This window comes from Leopardus geoffroyi, chromosome B3 (assembly GCF_018350155.1).
Source record: "Leopardus geoffroyi isolate Oge1 chromosome B3, O.geoffroyi_Oge1_pat1.0, whole genome shotgun sequence".
NCBI classification, from domain to species: Eukaryota; Metazoa; Chordata; class Mammalia; order Carnivora; family Felidae; genus Leopardus; species Leopardus geoffroyi.
The window spans coordinates 78,674,507-78,695,402 of record NC_059337.1 but is presented as its reverse complement, the minus strand read 5'-3'; the positions used below and the strand labels follow the sequence as shown (position 1 = coordinate 78,695,402).

At 36.8% G+C, this 20,896-nt stretch overlaps 1 pseudogene; it reads right to left on the bottom strand.

The window, feature by feature from the left end:
• The window catches only part of LOC123583708, a 46,638-nt pseudogene extending 26,164 nt beyond the window's left edge, over nucleotides 1–20,474 (bottom strand).
• Between the last annotated feature and the right edge of the window lie 422 nt (nucleotides 20,475–20,896).

The following is a 20,896-nucleotide window of genomic DNA, read 5'->3' as shown; positions in this document are numbered from 1 at the left end:
TCTTATTTGGAGCAGAGATTTATGTACTAAGACTGTTTAGGGTGCTTTGAGGAAAGATGACTGAAACAAGGTCTCTCTTCTTCCCAGATGGGGAGATAAACCATTACCAGTATGGCCTCTGCACTCAGAGGTAGGGTATAATATGATAGGATGGTAAAGATCAGATTTTCAACCATCCATTCCATGTTTCTTGTTTGATATTGTTAGTTTTTACCCACATACATAATGAATATTTTCATAAATGTCTGAATGTGATAGAGTCATAAAACTATCTTTACAAAGGTATATTCATTTATATTTTATGTGATTTTGTATTTTAGCTTTATTTTAGTTTGATCTTACACATTCTCCATCAATATTCCCAGTCCCAGAAACCCAGTGTTAAAAACAAGTTATGTGCTTTTAATTATTTTCCACCATTAATTTATATATATATGTGTTGACGGCTTGTAGCATTGTTTCACAAAAATGGGGTATTTCAGTTTCTACAGTTTTTTTTTCTGTCACTACTATGTCATGAAAAATTCTCTAAATTGATTACTCTAGATATAATTCGTTCTTTCAATGGATACAAAATATGTCATGGTATAAATTTAATTTATTCAGTCACTTGCAAATGGCTAGCATTTACTTTATATCCAGTTGTTTTTCTCACTATAAAAAAGCTTCTAGGTATTTACCCAAAGGATAGAAAAATACTGATCCAAAGGGATACATGCACCCCATTGTTTATAATGGCATTACCAACAATAGCCAAATTATGGAAAGAGCCCAAATGTCCATCTGATGAATGGATAAAGAAGTTGTTATACAACCCCCCCACCCCACCACTACACACACACACACACACACACACACACACACACTGGAATACTACTCATCCATAAAAAAGTATGAAATTTTGCCACTTGTAACAATGTGGATGGAGCGAGAGTGTTATGCTAAGTGAAAGGTCAGAGAAAGACAAATACCATGTGATTTCACTCATGTAGAATCTAAGGAACAAAACAGGTGAACATAGAGGGGAAAAAAGAGGCAAACCATAAAACAGATTCTTAACTGTAAGGAAGAAAATGAGGGTTCATGGAGAGGTGGTGTGTGGGAGAATGGGTTAAATGGGTGATGGGTATTAAGGAAGGCACTTGTGATGATCACTGGATGTTATATGTAAGTGATGAATCACTAAATTCTTCTCCTAAAACTAATATTACACTATATGTGAACTAGCTGGAATTTAAATAAAAACTTGAAACTAAAAAAAAAAAAAAGCTTCAGACAGAGAGGAAGATGGCGGCATAGGAGGACACTGGGCTCACCGCGCGTCCTGCTGATCACTTAGATACCACCTACACCTGCCTAAATAACCCAGAAAACCTCCAGAGGATTAGCAGAACGGAGTCTCCGGAGCCAAGCGCAGACTAGAGGCCCACGGAAGAGGGTAGGAAGGGCGGCGAGGCAGTGCACGCTCCACGGACTGGAGGGAGGAGGCCGGGGCAGAGGGGTGGCCCACCGGCCAAGCAGAGCCTGAGTCTGGCTTGCAAAAGCGGAGGGGCCAGACGGAGTGTGTTCCCACAGTAAGCAGGACTTAGCATCTGGGAGGTCATAAGTTAACAGCTCTGCTTGGAAAGCGGGAAGGCTGGAGGACAAAGGGGAGGGAGAGCTGTGGAGCCCCCAGACGACAGAACTCAGTTTGGCGGGGAACAAAGGCGCTCACCGGCGTCATCTCCCTCACTTATCCCCCAGCCAGAATCTCAAAGGGAACCAGTTCCTGCCAGGGACTTGCTTGCTCCCCGCAAACACCAAACACTGTGCTTCTGCGAAGCCACCCCTCCGGCAGTGGGTCTGACTCCCTCCCGCTGCCACAGGGCCCCTCCTGAGGTGGATCACCTAAGGAGAAGCGAGCTAAGCCTGCCTCTCTTGTCCCCGTGCACCTTGCCTACCTACCCCAGCTAATAGCCAGATCCCCAGCACCACAAGCCTGGCAGTGTGCAAGTAACCCAGATGGGCCACGCCACCCCACAGTGAATCCCGCCCCTAGGAGAGAGGAAGAGAAGGCACACACCAGTCTGACTGTGGCCCCAGCGGTGGGCTGGGGGCAGATATCAGGTCGGACTGCGGCCCGCCCACCAACTCCAGTTATCCACCACAGCACAGGGGAAGTGCCCTGCAGGTCCGCACCACTCCAGAGACTATCCAAAATGACTAAAGGGAAGAATTCCCCTCAAAAGAATCTCCAGGAAATAACAGCTAATGAACTGATCAAAAAGGATTTAAATGATATAACAGAAAGTGAATTTAGAATAATAGTCATAAAATTAATCGCTGGGCTTGAAAACAGTATAGAGGAGAGCAGAGAATCTCCTGCTACGGAGATCAAGGGACTAAGGAACAGTCACGAGGAGCTGAAAAACGCTTTAACGAGATGCAAAATAAAATGGAAACAACGACGGCTCAGATAGAAGAGGCAGAGGAGAGAATAGGTGAACTAGAAGATAAAATTATGGAAAAAGAGGAAGCTGAGAAAAAGAGATAAAAAAATCCAGGAGTATGAGGGGAAAATTAGAGAACTAAGTGATACACTAAAAAGAAATAATATACGCATAATTGGTATCCCAGAGGAGGAAGAGAGAGGGAAAGGTGCTGAAGGGGTACTTGAAGAAATTATAGCTGAGAACTTCCCTGAACTGGGGAAGGAAAAAGGCATTGAAATCCAAGAGGCGCAGAGAACTCCCTTCAGACGTAACTTGAATCGATCTTCTGCACTACATATCATAGTGAAACTGGCAAAATACAAGGATAAAGAGAAAATCTGAAAGCAGCAAGGGATAAACGTGCCCTCACATATAAAGGGAGACCTATAAGATTCCTGACTGATCTCTCTTTTGAAACTTGGCAAGCCAGAAAGGCATGGCAGGAGATCTTCAATGTGATGAACAGGAAAAATATGCAGCCGAGAATCCTTTATCCAGCAAGTCTGTCATTTAGAATAGAAGGAGAGATAAAGGTCTTCCCAAACAAACAAAAACTGAAGGAATTTGTCACCACCAAACCAGCCCTACAAGAGATCCTAAGGGGAATCCTGTGAGACAAAGTACCAGAGACATCTCTACAAGCATAAAACATACAGACATCACAATGACTCTAAACCTGTATCTTTCTATAATAACACTGAATGTAAATGGACTAAATGCGCCAACCAAAAGACATAGGGTATCAGAACGGATAAAAAAACAAGACCCATCTATCTGCTGTCTACAAGAGACTCATTTTAGACCTGAGGACACCTTTAGATTGAGAGTGAGGAGATGGAGAACTATTTATCATGCTACTGGAAGCCAAAAGAAAGCGGGAGTAGCCATACTTATATCAGACAAACTAGACTTTAAATTAAAGGCTGTAACAAGAAATGAAGAAGGGCATTATATAATAAACAGGGTCTATCCATCAGGAAGAGCTAACAGTTATAAATATCTATGCGCTGAATACGAGAGCCCCCAAATATATAAAACAATTACTCATAAACATAAGCAACCTTATTGATAAGAATGCGGTAATTGCAGGGGACTTTAACACCCCACTTACAGAAATGGATAGATCATCTAGACACATAGTCAATAAAGAAACAAGGGCCCTGAATGAGACATTGGATCAGATGGACTTGACAGATATATTTAGAACTCTGCATCCCAAAGCAACAGAATATACTTTCTTCTTGAGTGCACATGGAACATTCTCCAAGATAGATCATATACTGGGTCACAAAACAGCCCTTCATAAGTATGCAAGAATTGAAATTATACCATGCATACTTTCAGACCACAATGCTATGAAGCTTGAAATCAACCATAGGAAAACGTCTGGAAAACCTCCAAAAGCATGGAGGTTAAAGAACACCCTACTAACGAATGAGTGGGTCAACCAGGCAATTAGAGAAGAAATTAAAAAATATATGGAAACAAACGAAAATGAAAATACAACAATCCAAACGCTTTAGGATGCAGCGAAGGCAGTCCTGAGAGGAAAATACATTGCAATCCAGGCCTATCTAAAGAAACAAGAAAAATCCCAAATACAAAATCTAGCAGCACACCTAAAGGGAATAGAAGCAGAACAGCAAAGGCAGCCTAAACCCAGCAGAAGAAGAGAAATAATAAAGATCAGAGCAGAAATGAACAATGTAGAATCTAAAAAAACTGTAGAGCAGATCAATGAAACCAAGAGTTGGTTTTTTGAAAAAAATAAACAAAATTGACAAACCTCTAGCCAGGCTTCTCAAAAAGAAAAGGGAGATGACCCAAACAGATAAAATCATGAATGAAAATGGAATGATTACAACCAATCCCTCAGAGATACAAACAATTATCAGGGAATACTATGAAAAATTATATGCCAACAAACTGGACAACCTGGAAGAAATGGACAAATTCCTAAACACCCACACTCTTCCAAAACTCAATCAGGAGGAAATCGAAAGCTTGAACAGACCCATAACCAGCGAAGAAATTGAATCAGTTATCAAAAATCTCCCAACAAATAAGAGTCCAGGACCAGATGGCTTCCAAGGGGAGTTCTACCAGACGTTTAAAGCAGAGAGATAATAGTTATCCTTCTCAAGCTATTCCAAGGAATAGAAAGGGAAGGACAACTTCCAGACTCATTCTATGTCCTGTCAATCGATGCAGAAAAGGCCTTTGACAAAATTCAGCAACATTTCTTAATAAAAACCCTTGAGAAAGTCGGGATAGAAGGAACATGCTTAAAGATCATAAAAGCCATTTATGAAAAGCCCACAGCTAACATCATCCTCAATGGGGAAAAACTGAGAGCTTTTTCCCTGAGATCAGGAACACGACAGGGATGCCCACTCTCACCGCTGTTGTTTAATATAGTGTTGGAAGTGCTAGCATCACCAATCAGACAACAAAAGGAAATCAAAGGCATCAAAATTGGCAAAGATGAAGTCAAGCTTTCACTTTTTGCAGATGACATGATACTACACATGGAAAATCCGATAGACTCCACCAAAAGTCTGCTAGAACTGATACATGAATTCAGCAAAGTTGCAGGATACAAAATCAATGTACAGAAATCAGTTGCATTCTTATACACTAACAATGAAGCAACAGAAAGACAAATAAAGAAACTGATCCCATTCACAATTGCACCAAGAAGCATAAAATACCTAGGAATAAATCTAACCAAAGATGTAAAAGATCTGTATGCTGAAAACTATAGAAAGCTTATGAAGGAAATTGAAGAAGGTATAAAGAAATGGAAAAACATTCTATCCTCATGGATTGGAAGAATAAATATTGTCAAACTGTCAATACTACCCAAAGCTATCTACACATTCAGTGCAATCCCAATCAAAATGGCACCAGCATTCTTCTCGAAACTAGAACAAGCAATCCTAACATTCATATGGAACCCCAAAGGGCCCGAATAGCCAAAGTAATTTTGAAGAAGAAGACCAAAGCAAGAGGCATCACAGTCCCAGACTTTCACCTCTACTACAAAGCTGTCATCTTCAAGATAGCATGCTATAGGCACAAAAGCAGACACACAGACCAATGGAATAGAATAGAAACCCCAGAACTAGACCCACAAACGTATGGCCAACTCATCTTTGACAAAGCAGGAAAGAACATCCAATGGAAAAAAGACAGTCTCTTTTAACAAATGGTGCTGGGACAACTGGACAGCAACATGCAGAAGGTTGAAACTAGACCACTTTCTCACACCATTCACAAAAATAAACTCAAAATGGATAAAGGACCTGAATGTGAGACAGGAAACCATCAAAACCCTAGAGGAGAAAGCAGGAAAAGACCTCTCTGACCTCAGCCGTAGCAATCTCTTACTCGACCCATCCCCAAAGGCAAGGGAATAAAAAGCAAAAATGAACTATTGGAACCTCATGAAGATAAAAAGCTCTGCACAGCAAAGGAAACAACCAACAAAACTAAAAGGCAACCAACGGAATGGGAAAAGATATTTGCAAATGACATATCGGACAAAGGGCTAGTATCCAAAATCTATAAAGAGCTCACCAAACTCCACACCCGAAAAACAAATAACCCAGTGAAGAAATGGGCAGAAAACATGAATAGACACTTCTCTAAAGAAGACATCCGGATGGCCAACAGGCACATGAAAAGATGCTCAACGTCGCTCCTCATCAGGGAAATACAAATCAAAACCACACTCAGATATCACCTCACGCTAGTCAGAGTGGCCAAAATGAACAAATCAGGAGACTATAGATGCTGGAGAGGATGTGGAGAAACGGGAACCCTCTTGCACTCTTGGTGGAAATGCAAACTGGTGCAGCCACTCTGGAAAACAGTGTGGAGGTTCCTCAGAAAATTACAAATAGACCTACGCTACGACCCAGCAATAGCACTGCTAGGAATTTACCCAAGGGATACAGGAGTACTGATGCATAGGGGCACTTGTGCCCCAATGTTTATAGCAGCACTCTCAACAATAGCCAAATTATGGAAAGAGCCTAAATGTCCATCAACTGATGAATGGATTAAGAAATTGTGGTTTATATACACAATGGAGTACTACATGGCAATGAGAAAACGAAATATGGCCCTTTGTAGCAACATGGATGGAACTGGAGAGTGTGATGCTAAGTGAAATAAGCCATACAGAGAAAGAAAGATACTGTAAGTTTCACTGTTATGTGGATCCTGAGAAACTTGACAGAAACCCATGAGGGAGGGGACGGGAAAAAAAAAAAGAGGTTAGAGTGGGAGAGAGCCAAAGCATGAGAGACTCTTAAAAACTAAGAACAAACTGAGGGTTGATGGGGGGTGGGAGTGAGGGGAGGGTGGGTGATGGGTATTGGGGAGGACACCTTTTGGGATGAGCACTGGGTGTTGTATGGAAACCATTTTGACAATAAATTTCGTATATTGAAAAAAATAAATCAATAAATAAAAAAGCTTCATTGTTTTACATACTTACCCTAATTTTTAATGATTCATTAGAATGGAATGCATTCTCAGGAGTGAGTTCTATGGGCTGAAGGGTATCTGTATTTTCAATTTCAATAGATATTTCTGGATTGCTTTTTTTTTAATTAATGTTTATTTTTGAGAGAGAGAGAGGCAGAGACAGCAGAAGACACAGAATCGGAAGCAGGCTCCAGGCTCTGAGCTGTCAGCCCAGAGCCTGACATGGTGCTCAAACTCACATACTGCGAGATCAAGACCTGAACCAAAGTCGAACACTTAACCAAGTGAGCCAGCCAGGTGCCCCTGGATTGCTTTTGATAGAAATACTAATGATTCATATTTTCCCCAGTAATGAGAGTTTCTTTTGTCCACATCTCACACAATTTATAGGAATGCATTTTAACATGTTAGTGAGGCCAATATGTGCAAATGTTTCTTATTCCTACTTAATTTACATTTCCCTGATTATGGGATTTTCAAGAATGTAATGTTTTCCTGTTTTGGGCCATTTGAATTTTCTCACCTATTTTGCTGTGGCATTTGCCCATTATTGTTTTTTTTTTCCCTTTTGGTCCCATTTTTGCAATTTGAACATTTTTCATATAATAGATCTTAACATTTCCAATGAACATTCTGTATTATCAATATTTGTTTCCAAAACAACTGCCTATATTCTGTTGAGCTATCTTTTACTGTCCCAACTTGAGGTTTATGTGTTAAAAGTGACCTACTTTAAAAAAAATAATTTTCGCCTTTTCTGTTTGGATTAAGAATATATCCCACATTCTTGTATTGTACTGACACCTAAATCTTCTTGCAGGATAAATTTCTTTTATTTTTTTGTATGAATATCATTATTTAATGATATAACTTATACATACATATATATATATATATAATGATATCTATTTAATGGTATAACAAATATATATATATATAATGATACAACTTAGATATTCATATCCAATGTCTTATGGTAGAAGCAAATTTCATGTGGAGAAACGAGTAAGGTCCAAAATATACTGATGCTTGTAAATCACATAATTGAGTCATATCTTAATCTTAAAAGTAATGAAAAGCCAATAAAGATATAAGTGGTTGTGGTGGTAATGAGTAGAAAGAGAGAGAGAGAGAGAGACATAGACAGAAGGATAAAACAGAAAAGGAAGAAAAGAGAAAAGAGAGAGAAAGAAATTCAACCTACATTTCAAATGGATTATTTTGTCTCCTGTGTGACAAATGGATTGAATGAACAATAGAGAATGTGCATAGATAGTACATAGTTGCTGATGAGTCATGATGATAGAGTAGTTTGCCCTAGAGTGGTTACTGTAGAGAAGGTGAAAAGTGAGATTTTTGACAGATACTGAGGAAGTAAATATATTTTTGCTGAGGCACTGCAAATGAGAGGTGTGTCAGGGGAGACAGCAAAGATGGTGTGCCATTCTAGTAGTCCATTTAGGTTTTTCTCTTTTGTTGTTGATGTTGTTGGGCTTAGCTAATTCAGAGTAGATTTAGAGAAAGTGGGCAGCTAGAGTGATTTAGTTTGTTTAGATGAATACGATGAGGAGACAGAGGAGCTGAGGCAGTAGAGACCGCTGGCAAAACTTCTGGAAATGACATCACATCACACCTAAGCTGCTGAAGGCTAGAAGAAAGGAGAGAGCTGAGGACTTGTGATAACATTTTGTGATTTTGTGACTGACTTGAGAGGATATGCTACAAAAATGTGCGTTACAGTCTCAACTTCTAGTATCTAGTTCCCTCACTCTTGACTGAACCATGGGATTTTTTTTCTTAAATACTTACTTGGTACTCCTTTTACTTTTGATCTCTGATGTTGTGTGAATTCTTTTTTTATATAACTTTTAATATACTTTATTTTTTGAACAATTTTAAATTTACAGAAAATTTGTTAAGATGGCACAGAGAGTTCTCATATATCCCTTATTCACTTCTCCCTAGTATTTACATTTTGCATAACTATAGTATATTAGTTACAATTAGTGAAGCAATATCAATATATTGTTAGTAACTGAAGTCCATACTTGATTTGGTTTTTCTTAGTTTTGCCTAATGGCCACTTTCTGTCTCAAGATCCATCCAAGACACTACATTCACATGTAATTGCTTTGTTTCCTTATGCTCCTATTTGGAGATGACAGTTTCTCAGATTTTCCTTGTTTTTGATGACCCTGACAGTTTTGAGGAGTATGTGACAGATACCTTTGTAGAATGTCCTTCATTTGGGAATTGCCTGATGTTCCAGTCAGGATGGACTGGAGTTATAAAATTTTGGAAAGGAGATCACAAACATGAAGTGCCATTTTCACCACATCACATCAGAGTTACATACTGTTAATATGACATCACTATCGATGTCCTCAATCATCTGGATTCTTATTTGTATGAGGGATTTCTGAGCCTTTTATGCCAGGGATTCTGACTCAGCAGATCTTAGATGACTGTAATTTTTACGATGTTTTTCCAGCAAGAATTTTTTTTAAACATGACATCCTTTTCATGTTCTGCGGCAATTTAAGTGCTGTTCTCTTTTTAAGAATGCTGCCGTGAAAAGAACATGAACATCCCTCCATACATAGAGGTAGAGAAAGAGTGGGGGAAGATACCATTCTCTTTCCTTTGAGAAAGGTGCCCTTTCTCCATTGGAAAAGATCACGAATATACTTTAAGATGCTCCAAGTACATACATACATGTAAAATTGTCCCCAAAGACTTTAGGGGGAGAGTAGTAGAAAACAGGCTTAAATATATCCCTAAGCATTTGCAAAAACTGTTTTCCTTCTGAGGGAAACTAAAAGGGGTGCTTTTGTGTCTTTATAAATAAAGACACTGGCTGCCAACCTTCCATCTTATCTATGACTTTACCATGATAAATGTTTACTTTTCCAAGGAATTATTTACTTCCCTTCTGCATCAGTTCACATCAGACACTTAATATTCCCTGTTTCACATCTTCCTCCCTCAGTAGATTGAACAGTGGAATAAAGAGAAATTTTGCATGTAATGGTTCTAACTTGTAAGATCTAAAGGCACAGTGATTTTAATCAAGACTGAGTTCCCTAAAAGGAGTCGGAACCTGAATAGTTACCTGAAAGGCACTTTGAATGAAACTTCAGCCATGTAGTAGGTTGACAATTTGGAGGTGGTATTGATAGATCTTTCCTCACTTCAGTCCTTAAACCCATCATTATAGAGAGATTTGGAGATGAAATGACCACCTCTCGTGGGAAACCATATTGAGAAGAGATTTTCCTGAGGAGTTTATCAGGCTTTCTTTTAGGCAGCTGTTCAAAAGGGGACTTAGGAGGGGAAGCTCTGAAATCCAAAAACAGGTTTATATTAAGAGCATTTTCTATGGGGTGTTATAAGGAGTAAAACTCTAATTGGAAATATGATAGTTTGAAAAGGAATGGTTTTAAATGATAGTCGGATTCCTACTGTGGCATTTTTAATGCCTACAGTTAAAAGAATTATTCCAGTGTTCTTTTTTGAAGAGCAAACAGAAATAAACTTCCCTTATTATGGTAAATGAACACCTGTTATTAATATGATTCCACTTGGCTATGAACACACTAGATCAAACTTAACTTTTGTAGGAAGTATGGATTATGATGTGATAGGACCAGTTTACCCAGATACAATAAAACAGGTTACCTAAGCCCTGAGGTAGGCAAGATCAGGAATATTAAGTAACTACTGCAACGTTACAGAAATCTTGGCAACACCAAGAAGCTGGGGCAAGATGAGGGTTGTGAGAGGTTTTACATGAACAAGTTTAGTTTCGGTATTTATTATATGAATTATGTCAGGATATTTGGAAATGCAAGACCATCATAGCAATGTTAGCATTAAAGGACATTGCCTAAGACATTGACGTATATAGGCTGCAGAAGGCTAATGGGTCTTCTAAATCTCTTTTAAAACGTACCTTACCATATTTCCTTCTTTGAAGCTTGTTCATTTATCTGACCAAGGAGGGGGAAGCTGCACCGTTAAAAGCTTGCTCATGTTTATAAAAATTAACAACTCTTTTAGGCTCAGAAGTTTCTAAAAACACATTAATGCGTATAAATAAAGAGTTGAGTTTTTTGTAGTTTTGTTTGGTAACTTGCAACCCTAATCAGTACCATACATCAAGATTTATTTTATACACTTATATTCTCATGCAGGGAAGATTAGGAAAAAATCTGCTAACTAATTTTAACATCCGTTTTTACGTCTCTGTGTAATTTGCTTCTAAGTTTTTGACCTCATCCACAAAGTTTGGCAACCTTTAGTTCCGTGAATGTTAACTGCTGCAAAATCATCAATAAAACAAATGCACCATTTCAATATTTCACTCCAAAAATGTCGATATTTCCTCTAAAGGAAAAAAAAGTGCACACTGATGACAATAATTAGGAAGACAGAGTAGAAAAAGGAGCTTGAGGAAAAAAAGCTGTTATTAGGTCCCATGTCTGATTTAAGTGCTGTGGGTAGCATTTTACTCGTCGGTCATTTGGAGACCTTGCTGGAGCATAGTACAAGAGGTTGTTAAAAGGAGGTAGTTAAAAGTATCAGGTCATTAGGATTTATGTCAGCACTGCTCTGAGAGGAAGGCATTTTTTTTCCCGAAGTCTGAAGTGTTATTTTGGCCCATTGTCAGCTGGAAAACAGATGTCTGCAAGGTGTGATGTTTGTTGCACTATATCACCTAGTGGAAGATGGTACTTCATTCTACCTAGGGGAATAGAGAATTGTAGATCTTGAATTTAACCATCTATGGTTGGCTTTTTTCTTTTTTCTTTCTGTTCTTTTCCTTTTTTTGGTACACAGTTTATTGCACACCAGCTGCTTAATCAGGATACAGGGTCCACTGAGTGCAGGGTCAAGTAACTTAAATTCCTAAGATTGGTTGGCTTTATGTTTTGTTGGTTTTGTGTGTGGGCATATGTTTAAGGTTTATTTGAGAGAGACAGCATGAGTGAGGGAGGAGAGAGAGAGAGAGAGAGAGAGAGAGAGAGAGAGAGAGAAAGAGAGAGAGGGTGAATTCCAAGTAGGCTCTGCAAAGCCTGATACAGGGCTCGATCCCACAAATTGTGAGATCATGACCTGAGCTGAAACCACAAGTCAGGCACTCAACTGACTGAGCCACCCGCACACCCTGTGTGCCCACACTTTTTAAATAGATCTTCTTTTTGTTACCCCAGGAATGTCTCTTGAGCTGATTAAAGTCTTTTGTTGGAGAATTTGATGAAACAGAAAGGAAAGTGTTTGCGTATTTCGTCTGCAGCAATTATCTCTCGCTGTACATGAACTCTCAACCTCTAGTGTGGGGACGGGCAGCTACTCGTGGTCTCCTGAATATACTGTTTTCACCTTTATAACTTGTACTCATTCTGCCACTGAGATTGTCTTCCATACTCACACCATTCCACAGATAGGTTCCCTCTTCCTTAAAAGATCTTTCTTCCTCATTGGTTGGCTTTAGTAGTAAAAATCCTAAAATGGAACAATATGCTATTTGCGCATTTAGATGACAGATAACTGATGCTTAATAATAGTGTTTATTATGAAAGCCAACTAAAAACTTAGTCGTTTAGAAAACTTTGTATTTTAATAGTCCCTTGTATTTCAGGCAATTTCTTTCATGTGTTTTGCCCCAACATTGTTAAGCGTCAGGGATGCCTCTTTCATTATAATTCTTGAGTCTTTTATAGAAGTTACTTTAGATTTTTAGGTAGTGAAAAACATGCAACCCAGTGCAGAGGTTCCAACAGATGGCCATAAAACCACTGTTTGAAAATATCCTGTAACAGCGTGCTCATTATATTACCATGGATTTTAGCTTTAAAGTGCACACCTTCTTTTTTTTGAACTCCAGAAAAATGTAGGACTTCTGCAATATGCAATCTATTTGTAGCCTCAGAAAACTGACAATCAGGAATTTCTGGTAATGACCATCATGCTTAAAATGAAGTCAAACAAATACTAAATTGCTTGATTTCCCATCATTAGCTGGAATCTTTCCGCAGATTTTAAATTGAGGTGGTGAATGCACCAGATGGAGCCTAGATGCAGTACTTGGCAAAGGAATTATGAACTGACAGAAGACAAACAAACTTTCAATGGTATAATAAAATCTCCACTTTCCTCCTTTCTGTGATGTGTGAATGCCACGACTAATGACAGTGGGGACTGTGTTACAAATATGAGAGGATTCTGCAATTATAAACCTCTTTATTAACTCAATCTGTTTTGTAGTTTTTCTTAATTTGGTGACAGAGTTGAATTTATTTCAAATACTTTGAACTAAAAGGAAATATTGATTTGTTTTTTCCAGCATCCTTCACAGTTATGAAATTAAAAATTTTTTTAATGTTTTATTTTTTTGAGACAGAGAGTGGGGTGTGGGCAGAAAGAGAGGGAAACACAGAATCTGAAGCAGGCTCCAGGCTCTGAGCTGTCAGCACAGAGCCCCATGCAAACTCATGAACTGTGAGATCGTGACCTGAGCCGAGGTTGGACACGCAGCTGACTGAGTCACCCAGGCACCCCACGCAGTTATGAAGTCAAAAAGTTTTGTTTTAGTTAAGTAAAAAAAAAAATCATGTTTCATAGATTTGGAAAACTTAACCATATTGCCGTTCCTCAGTGAACTTGAACTTTCTCGGGAGAATCTAATGTCATTTGGAACACCATAAGAGCTTTCTCAACAAATGGAATTGGCCTTTAACCATTAAGAAATAAGTATCAGGCTTAAGGGAAACTAAAAATTATAATAGCCTAATTCTCTTCTAAATCTATGGATTATCTGAGAAACATCTTGGCTACATTGCCATTGTCGTTAGGAATTAACTTTGGAGAATTGATGTTGTGATTTCTATATAGGAAAATTGATATCTGAGGATAGTTTGCATTTTGTAAACAAATATAGATTTCTATAAACACCTCAGATTTATGTAATGAAAGATAGATTTACTGGTTTCAGTAACTTGTCCTCCAGTCAGTGTATGCTTTTGATTACTGGTGAGCAAAAGTAGTAGCAAAAGCTTGTCATGAAATTCTGCTTCTAAATTGAAAGAAATCAAAATGCTGGAAAAGAATCTTGACTTTACAGTTTTAGACAGAAGGTGATAAAGGACATTTTTATAATATTGGCTTATTGATAAATTGTAGAGGCTGGGAACTTCTGTAATAAAAAAAAGTCATTCCATATAGAATGTAGATTGCTATCTTAAAAGACAATGGGGACTTAATGGTGCGATTGCCTTTACATTTCTCAATTGCGGAACACTCTGATTCCCACTTTTCAAAAGTTCATTACAAAAGAAAAAAACTTTGCTCTGAAATTAGTATGCCGGTTTCTTTGACTACACGTGATTTATTTGTCATTAGTTATTTAAAGAAAGGGAAAAAATGAAGCTAGAAAACACCCCACAAATGTATGACCTTCAGAACACATTATCACACACTTAACTGAAGGTTTCCTATCTAAGAGTAAGATGACAGCTTTCAGGTAAAGACTGATGCCTTATAAAAATTTTGATTTTGTTCTGTTATAATTATAAAATGAAGAATATTCTGATTATAGGATTAAACTGGAAAGTTAAATTCATCCTCCCTTATGTAGAAATTAAAGACATTATAAGAGAGTCAGAAAAGGTGCTGTCTTTGTGCATTTGTATTAATGATTAATCATGTTAGAGGAAGAAATTGGTTTGCTGGTTAGATTTCTACACTTGGAACATTTTGGAAAAAGGCAATTATTGGCGATTTTTGCAATACTGCTACTGGTCCAAAAATTTCACAGACTAACAATATCTTTTGCTTATTTAATAGTATATTAAAGAGGCAACAGATGAGTCACTGTATACCATCAGAAAGATTGATTCCCCTTCCATTGGTTGGCACCTAAGTTGTCTTTTATAATGTATGTCACCTCAGCGGATGGCACACCGTCTTGAGTACTCCCTTTCTAGAAGTATATTCATTTTATCATTTGTTTCCAGTGAACCTGCTTGATACATAGATTTCTGCTGTAAAAATCAATCTTATTATTTACATTTTCCATATGTGAGTTTCCAACTGCTTTGAAGCTATTGATTCAGTCCTTAAGAGCTTACTACTTCAGCAGCAACATCACAGGTATGCTAAAAATCCCAAAGCGCCTTTTGTAATGTTTTCATTTTCATTATAAAATAGGGCTTAGTGTTTGTTCATAATATGCTCAAGCCCATTTATGCTTCCTCTGCCACAAACCAGGAATCCAGTGTATTATACTGTTCCTTTTCCCTGGTGTATTTACTTCTCTTCAACACTACTTAAGTCTACAGTGTGCAACAAATTCCATCATTGTGAACATAGGGAGTCTGATTAGATGTCACCTTCATGCAGTTTGACTTTTACACAGGAATTTTACATTTGCAGGTGTGTTTGTATACATATATATGTAGATACGTATACACACACATCTATTCTTAAAAGTGGAAAGATTAAGACAGTGTGCCTGAAGGATGGTAACTGGACTATAATTATATTTTCAGAGAAGGCTCAGGTATGGTTTTGAAAGATAAAATGTTTTCATTCTGGGAAAATTTTACTTTATACTTTCACGGGAGGTGCCATAAAAAGTGTTGACAGGAAACAAACATGTTGCTACAAATTATTTTGTTAATAATATTCTAAGAAAAGATCTAGAACTGCATTTTATTTTATTTTTATGTCTTTTAAATTTTTTAATGTTTATTCAGTTTTGAGAGAGAGTGACAAAGACTGAGAGCAAGCAAAGGAAGGGCAGAGAGGGGGAGACACAGAATCTGAAGCAGGCTCCAGGCTCTGAGCTGTCCACACAGAGCCTGACTTGGGGCTTGACTCACAAACCGTGAGACCATGACTTCAGCCGAAGTCTGATTCTTACATACTGAGCCACCCAAGTGCCCCTATAACTGCATTTTAAATTACAGTATCGTAGTGCCCACATTGTTGTATGTTGTCCACAATCTGTGGACACAGAGCTGGTTTTCACAATTTAATTTGTAAACTCTAAAACATTTAAAATGTGCTTTATATATGTCAAAAAATTTGGATACTATTTTTGAAGTTTTAATGGCCATAGAGAATTTATTTGGCAATTCATATTAATTCATATTAGTTATAGCCCATGTTAATTTAGTTTTGGATTCTTTACATATATATGTTTGAGACTCCACTGAACATATAATGGTGAATATTTAGGAGTTTATTTTGGCCATTAAAAATCCAAATGCTCTTCACTTATAAATACCTCTTTTTTTTTCCTACTAGGTTAGACATTTCTTCTTAACAAAATGTACTTTTCCCTTGGAGTGCTACATGGAAATGGAACTAGAGAAAGAGGACCTACATAGTCGACAAAGTTTATGAGCAAATGTCACTTAGATACAGTTTTTAAGTGAGGATGGGCAGGTGTTTAAGGATATTATTCCTGACTACCATATTTGAGAATAAGGCATTTCATTTTGCAAAATTAATATTTTTACTAAATACATATAGTGTGCCATCATATACATATATTTAGCACTGAGTCTTTTAATAATATATTTTTTGTTAGACTTCTCTGATTAACAAAAAAAATTAGGATTATGTGAAGTATAGGATTTTTGAAAGCCAAGGAAATACAAAAGTCTTGCAGGAGTTAAACCAAATGAAAGTCTATAATTTTCAGTACATTGAGAGTGAATATAAAGGATTTAAATTGTAATGTTTTTATGTGCAATTTTGGCCAATTAAAAAAATTATATACATGCTTTCCTTCATTTTAGAAAAATACAATTAGATAGTTAACTGTTCTTTTTGTTTATTGTTTCTAAGATTCTGTGATAGTTATTTTCTTGGTTGAATGGATAAACCTAATGATAGTTAATGGGAAGTCTTTTTTTTATTGTTTGTCAGTTTTGTAGGTTTTTCCTATTTTTGCATTTAAATGATACTCTTTTCCTCTTTAATGAAGCAAATTATAAGTCTACTTCTATAAATTTAAGATGTTTCTTTGAGTGCAGCCATTTGGAAACTATTTCACCAGAGATGATGAGTGTTTTCATATTTCCTCCACAATTTTTGGTGAATGAAACAGGGGCATTCAAAATTATGCTCTCTTCCATATTGCTGGAATTGGGAGTTGAGGTACAGAACACTTTTTTTTCTTTCAACATTAGGACCTTTTTCTATATTCAAAAAAGCTTCCGTTTGGTTGCTAGTGCAGAAAGGTATCTGGTGTTATACTGATACCCTATTTTTTGGTGCTCCTCACAGCTAGCAATAAATCTGTAAGGTGTAGTTCATTTATCTTTTAATGTTAAAAATGCTAAAAAAATAAATTAATTATAAAACATGACAGTTCTCTTATTTTCTTCCCAAAGTTAGCTTGTGGATTACACGAGAAACAGTACTATCCTCGTTTGATAAATGAAAAAGCTGAAACAGATTAAAATAAACTTATTTGTGCACAGTTACTTAACAAACTTGATACTAAATTTGAGATTTAAATACAGGACTTTTGCATCTCTCCATAGCTAGTGCCCTAATAAATATGATCTAAATAGTTAATTTAGTAATAGCTTTTATATACTAGATGTTTTTCATGTTCTAGTTATTGGAATTATATCACCTCAGCAGAGAAATGTTGAAATAAAAAGCAAATGATTTTATTATTTGAAAACAGTTTTTGTTCAAATCCATATTATATGGATTATATAATAGGCAGCACTGAAGGTACATTTGTTTTGTTTTCATCCTTTGCTAATCTTTAGGTTTTTTCTCAGCTCTTCTTTCCTAACTTATCCCACACTGGCCACACCCTCTAATCCTTAGGGAAAGGAGGTCTTAGAGTTTCTCTGTTTCTTTATTTGTCCTCTTTTTCTTGTCTCTTAGAGACAAATGTTTCTCTTTTCTATCACAAAATTAAAATTTCCAGCTGTTCTCTTAATCTCATAGCTGTAGGTAATTTGCTACTTCAGGTGTCTTCATTGTGCTTTCGAATGCCCCCACCTATGAATTATCTTCCTTCCAAATGCCCAATTCTTAACTATCCTAACCAAACAAACAAAAAATCCCTCAAACAGGCCTCCTTCTAAAACTACCATCCCATCCATTTCCTTTACTTTGCTGTCAAGGTTGTCAAGTGTAAGCTACTCTCTTGCATCCTTTGCATATTCACCCATTCCTTAAATTAGTTAGTCTTAAGTATTGTGGGCCACAGAACCCTTAGAGCCTTTAAAACTTAGGTAAACTAACTCTGCAAAAAAGCACATGATGAAAATGTTTTTCATAAAATTTCTGATATTAGGTATAATGAAGCTCACCATAGACCTTGTAGATAAGTTATTTTTTAAGTTTTAATCTGCAAAAGAATTACCTAAATGGCTCATTTAAATGTAAACCACTGTCTTATCCTAGAATTTTGTTTGCAAAACTTTGGAGGAGAGCCTTAGGAATTTACATTTTTTAATAAATGTCCTTGGTGCCATAGAACTCTAAAAATTTCCACTTCTTTCCTCTGTTCTGTTTATTCAATTAAACACTAACTTAGGTACTTCTGGGAGGAGACTCTGCAGATGGAACTGTGGTTACTAGTCAGTTGACTTCAAATATATTATCTTGAATTATAAGAGTGAGCCTAATCACTCTAATTACATAAACCTATAAAAGTAGAAAAAGGAAAGCAAGACTGGGAGATGGGCTAGAAGAATAAGGCAAAAGAGATTGAAAGGGGAAGGTAGGAGAGATTTCAAACATTAGAAGGCTGGGATGTGCCTTACTGGTTCTGAGATGTAGGGGGCCATGTACAATGACCAAAAGAAGTCTTTAGGAGTTAATGACAGTTCCTTGATGACAGCTAGCAAGGCAGTGGTCCTAAATCGTACAGCTGTAAGGAAATGAATTTGGCTAAAGGTTGAATGAGCTTGGAAATGAATTCTTGAGTCACATAGTTTGGTTCATATCTTAACTTTAGCCCATTGAGTCCTTTGTCACAATTATGACCCATAGAAACTGTGAGCTAATAAATTCGTGTTGTTTTAAACTAACTTAGTGGTAACTTGTTACATAAACAATATAAGGTCTGTATATTTAATGATTCATATTCAAGTAATCCAAGGATCCATACCAAAGGGTTCTTGGACTGAGGTTATAAATACTTGCCTTACCTTGACATCTTAGTTCTTCAAATAGATCAGGCAAACTTTGAAGATGATGAATAATTTGATTTCTAAAACGAGAAATCTCTTCTTAAATTCTTCTTAGTCCTCATCCTTTCCATTCTCTCCAATATTTCATGTTGCAGATTACTCCCTTAGTGAAATTCTTCCTGCACTAACTATTCTACCATTGCATTTATATACTTTTTCTTAGTCTACTTCCATCTCCTCATATTTTGTGTATTGTTAAAATAAAGATTTCCCAAGATTGTCCTTAAACATTTACACTTATTTCTGAAATATATCATCTACATATGGCTTTACATACCACATCCTGAGAAGGAGAATGATTTTGTAGATTATGCATGGGATTTAAAGCCAGATAGAATTTACTTTGAATTTGAGCTCCATGACTTATGACTGTAGTAGTTGACTTTTACTAGGATAAGTTGCATAAAAAAACAACTCTCTGGTCTTAGTAGATTACAACATAAATTTTTTCTCTTTGCTTATATTTTATATCAAATATTGTCTCTTGTTTTATATGCCTTCTTTCTACTGGATCCAAGGTGAAGAAGAAGATCCTGTCTTTTGGAAAAAGGAAAAAGAAAATAACAAATTTGTGTGATCATTCTTGAAGTTTCTAATTGAATATAGCATACGTATATGTCTAGAGGAAGTCACATAGATAAGCATGATGTTCCTGATCTGCAGAAATACCCTCCTTCCTTCCAGAGGTGTAGTAAATCACATGACAAGAGGCAGGGATATAGAACTCTTCCACTGGAAAGGAAGCATAAAACTGGAAACAATAGTGGAATCTATAAAAATTATACCCCAACAATTGTACTTTTTTGGGTGCTTTTTAAAATGCTTACTTGTTTTTGAGAGAGAGAGAGAGTGCAAGCTTGGGAGGGGCAGAGAGAGAGGGTGGGACAGAAGATCTAAAACGGGCCCTACACTGACAGCAGCAAGCTCAGTGTGGGGGCTCGAACTCAGCGTGAGATCATGACCTGAGGTGAAGTTGGCTGCTCAACTGACTGAATCACCCAGGTGCCCTTATATGGTTTTTTTAGTCTTGGTTAATTCATTGAGGATAAATTGAGGATATCAATAGTCACTCAGCAAGGTTTGCTTTGACAATTAATCAGTATATGTATTTAAAATGCTTGCCTTAGCACCTGATACATTGTAGGTATTTAGTTAATATTAGTTAATTACATTCTTCTTCTCTAATTATTCTGTTAAATTTTATTATGAGCTCTAGGGATCAGATTTTTTATTGTTTGATGGGTATCTGACCATGTTCTTCCAACATGTCATACTCCATGTGCCCTTAATTTCTCATAAGCTTTCCTGAGAAAACATTTTTTTCTTGTTGTTTGAACCTTTGATAAAAGTACCTTTGACCTCTCAGTGACCTAGGAGCAAAATCTATTAACTGTTCTTCCTCAACAAATGTCTCCAATCAGTACACCAGGCTCTGTTAACAGGCTTTCTAGTACTCATTTTCATTGCTTCAAACATAATTCAAGAGCCTATTATATTTTCTTGGTAATACTTAAAAATCCTTTTAAGTTGACAACTTTACAAAATGCCTAGTTCTACAATATATAATTACACACCTCCAATTTTTTTCATGTGTCTAAAAAGTTTATATCAGTTTTTTTTTTCCCCATGGCCTGCTTCAATGAATTTTGAGCATTTAGTATTGGAACAAGAAATACAAATACTTTAAATTTTAGATACATG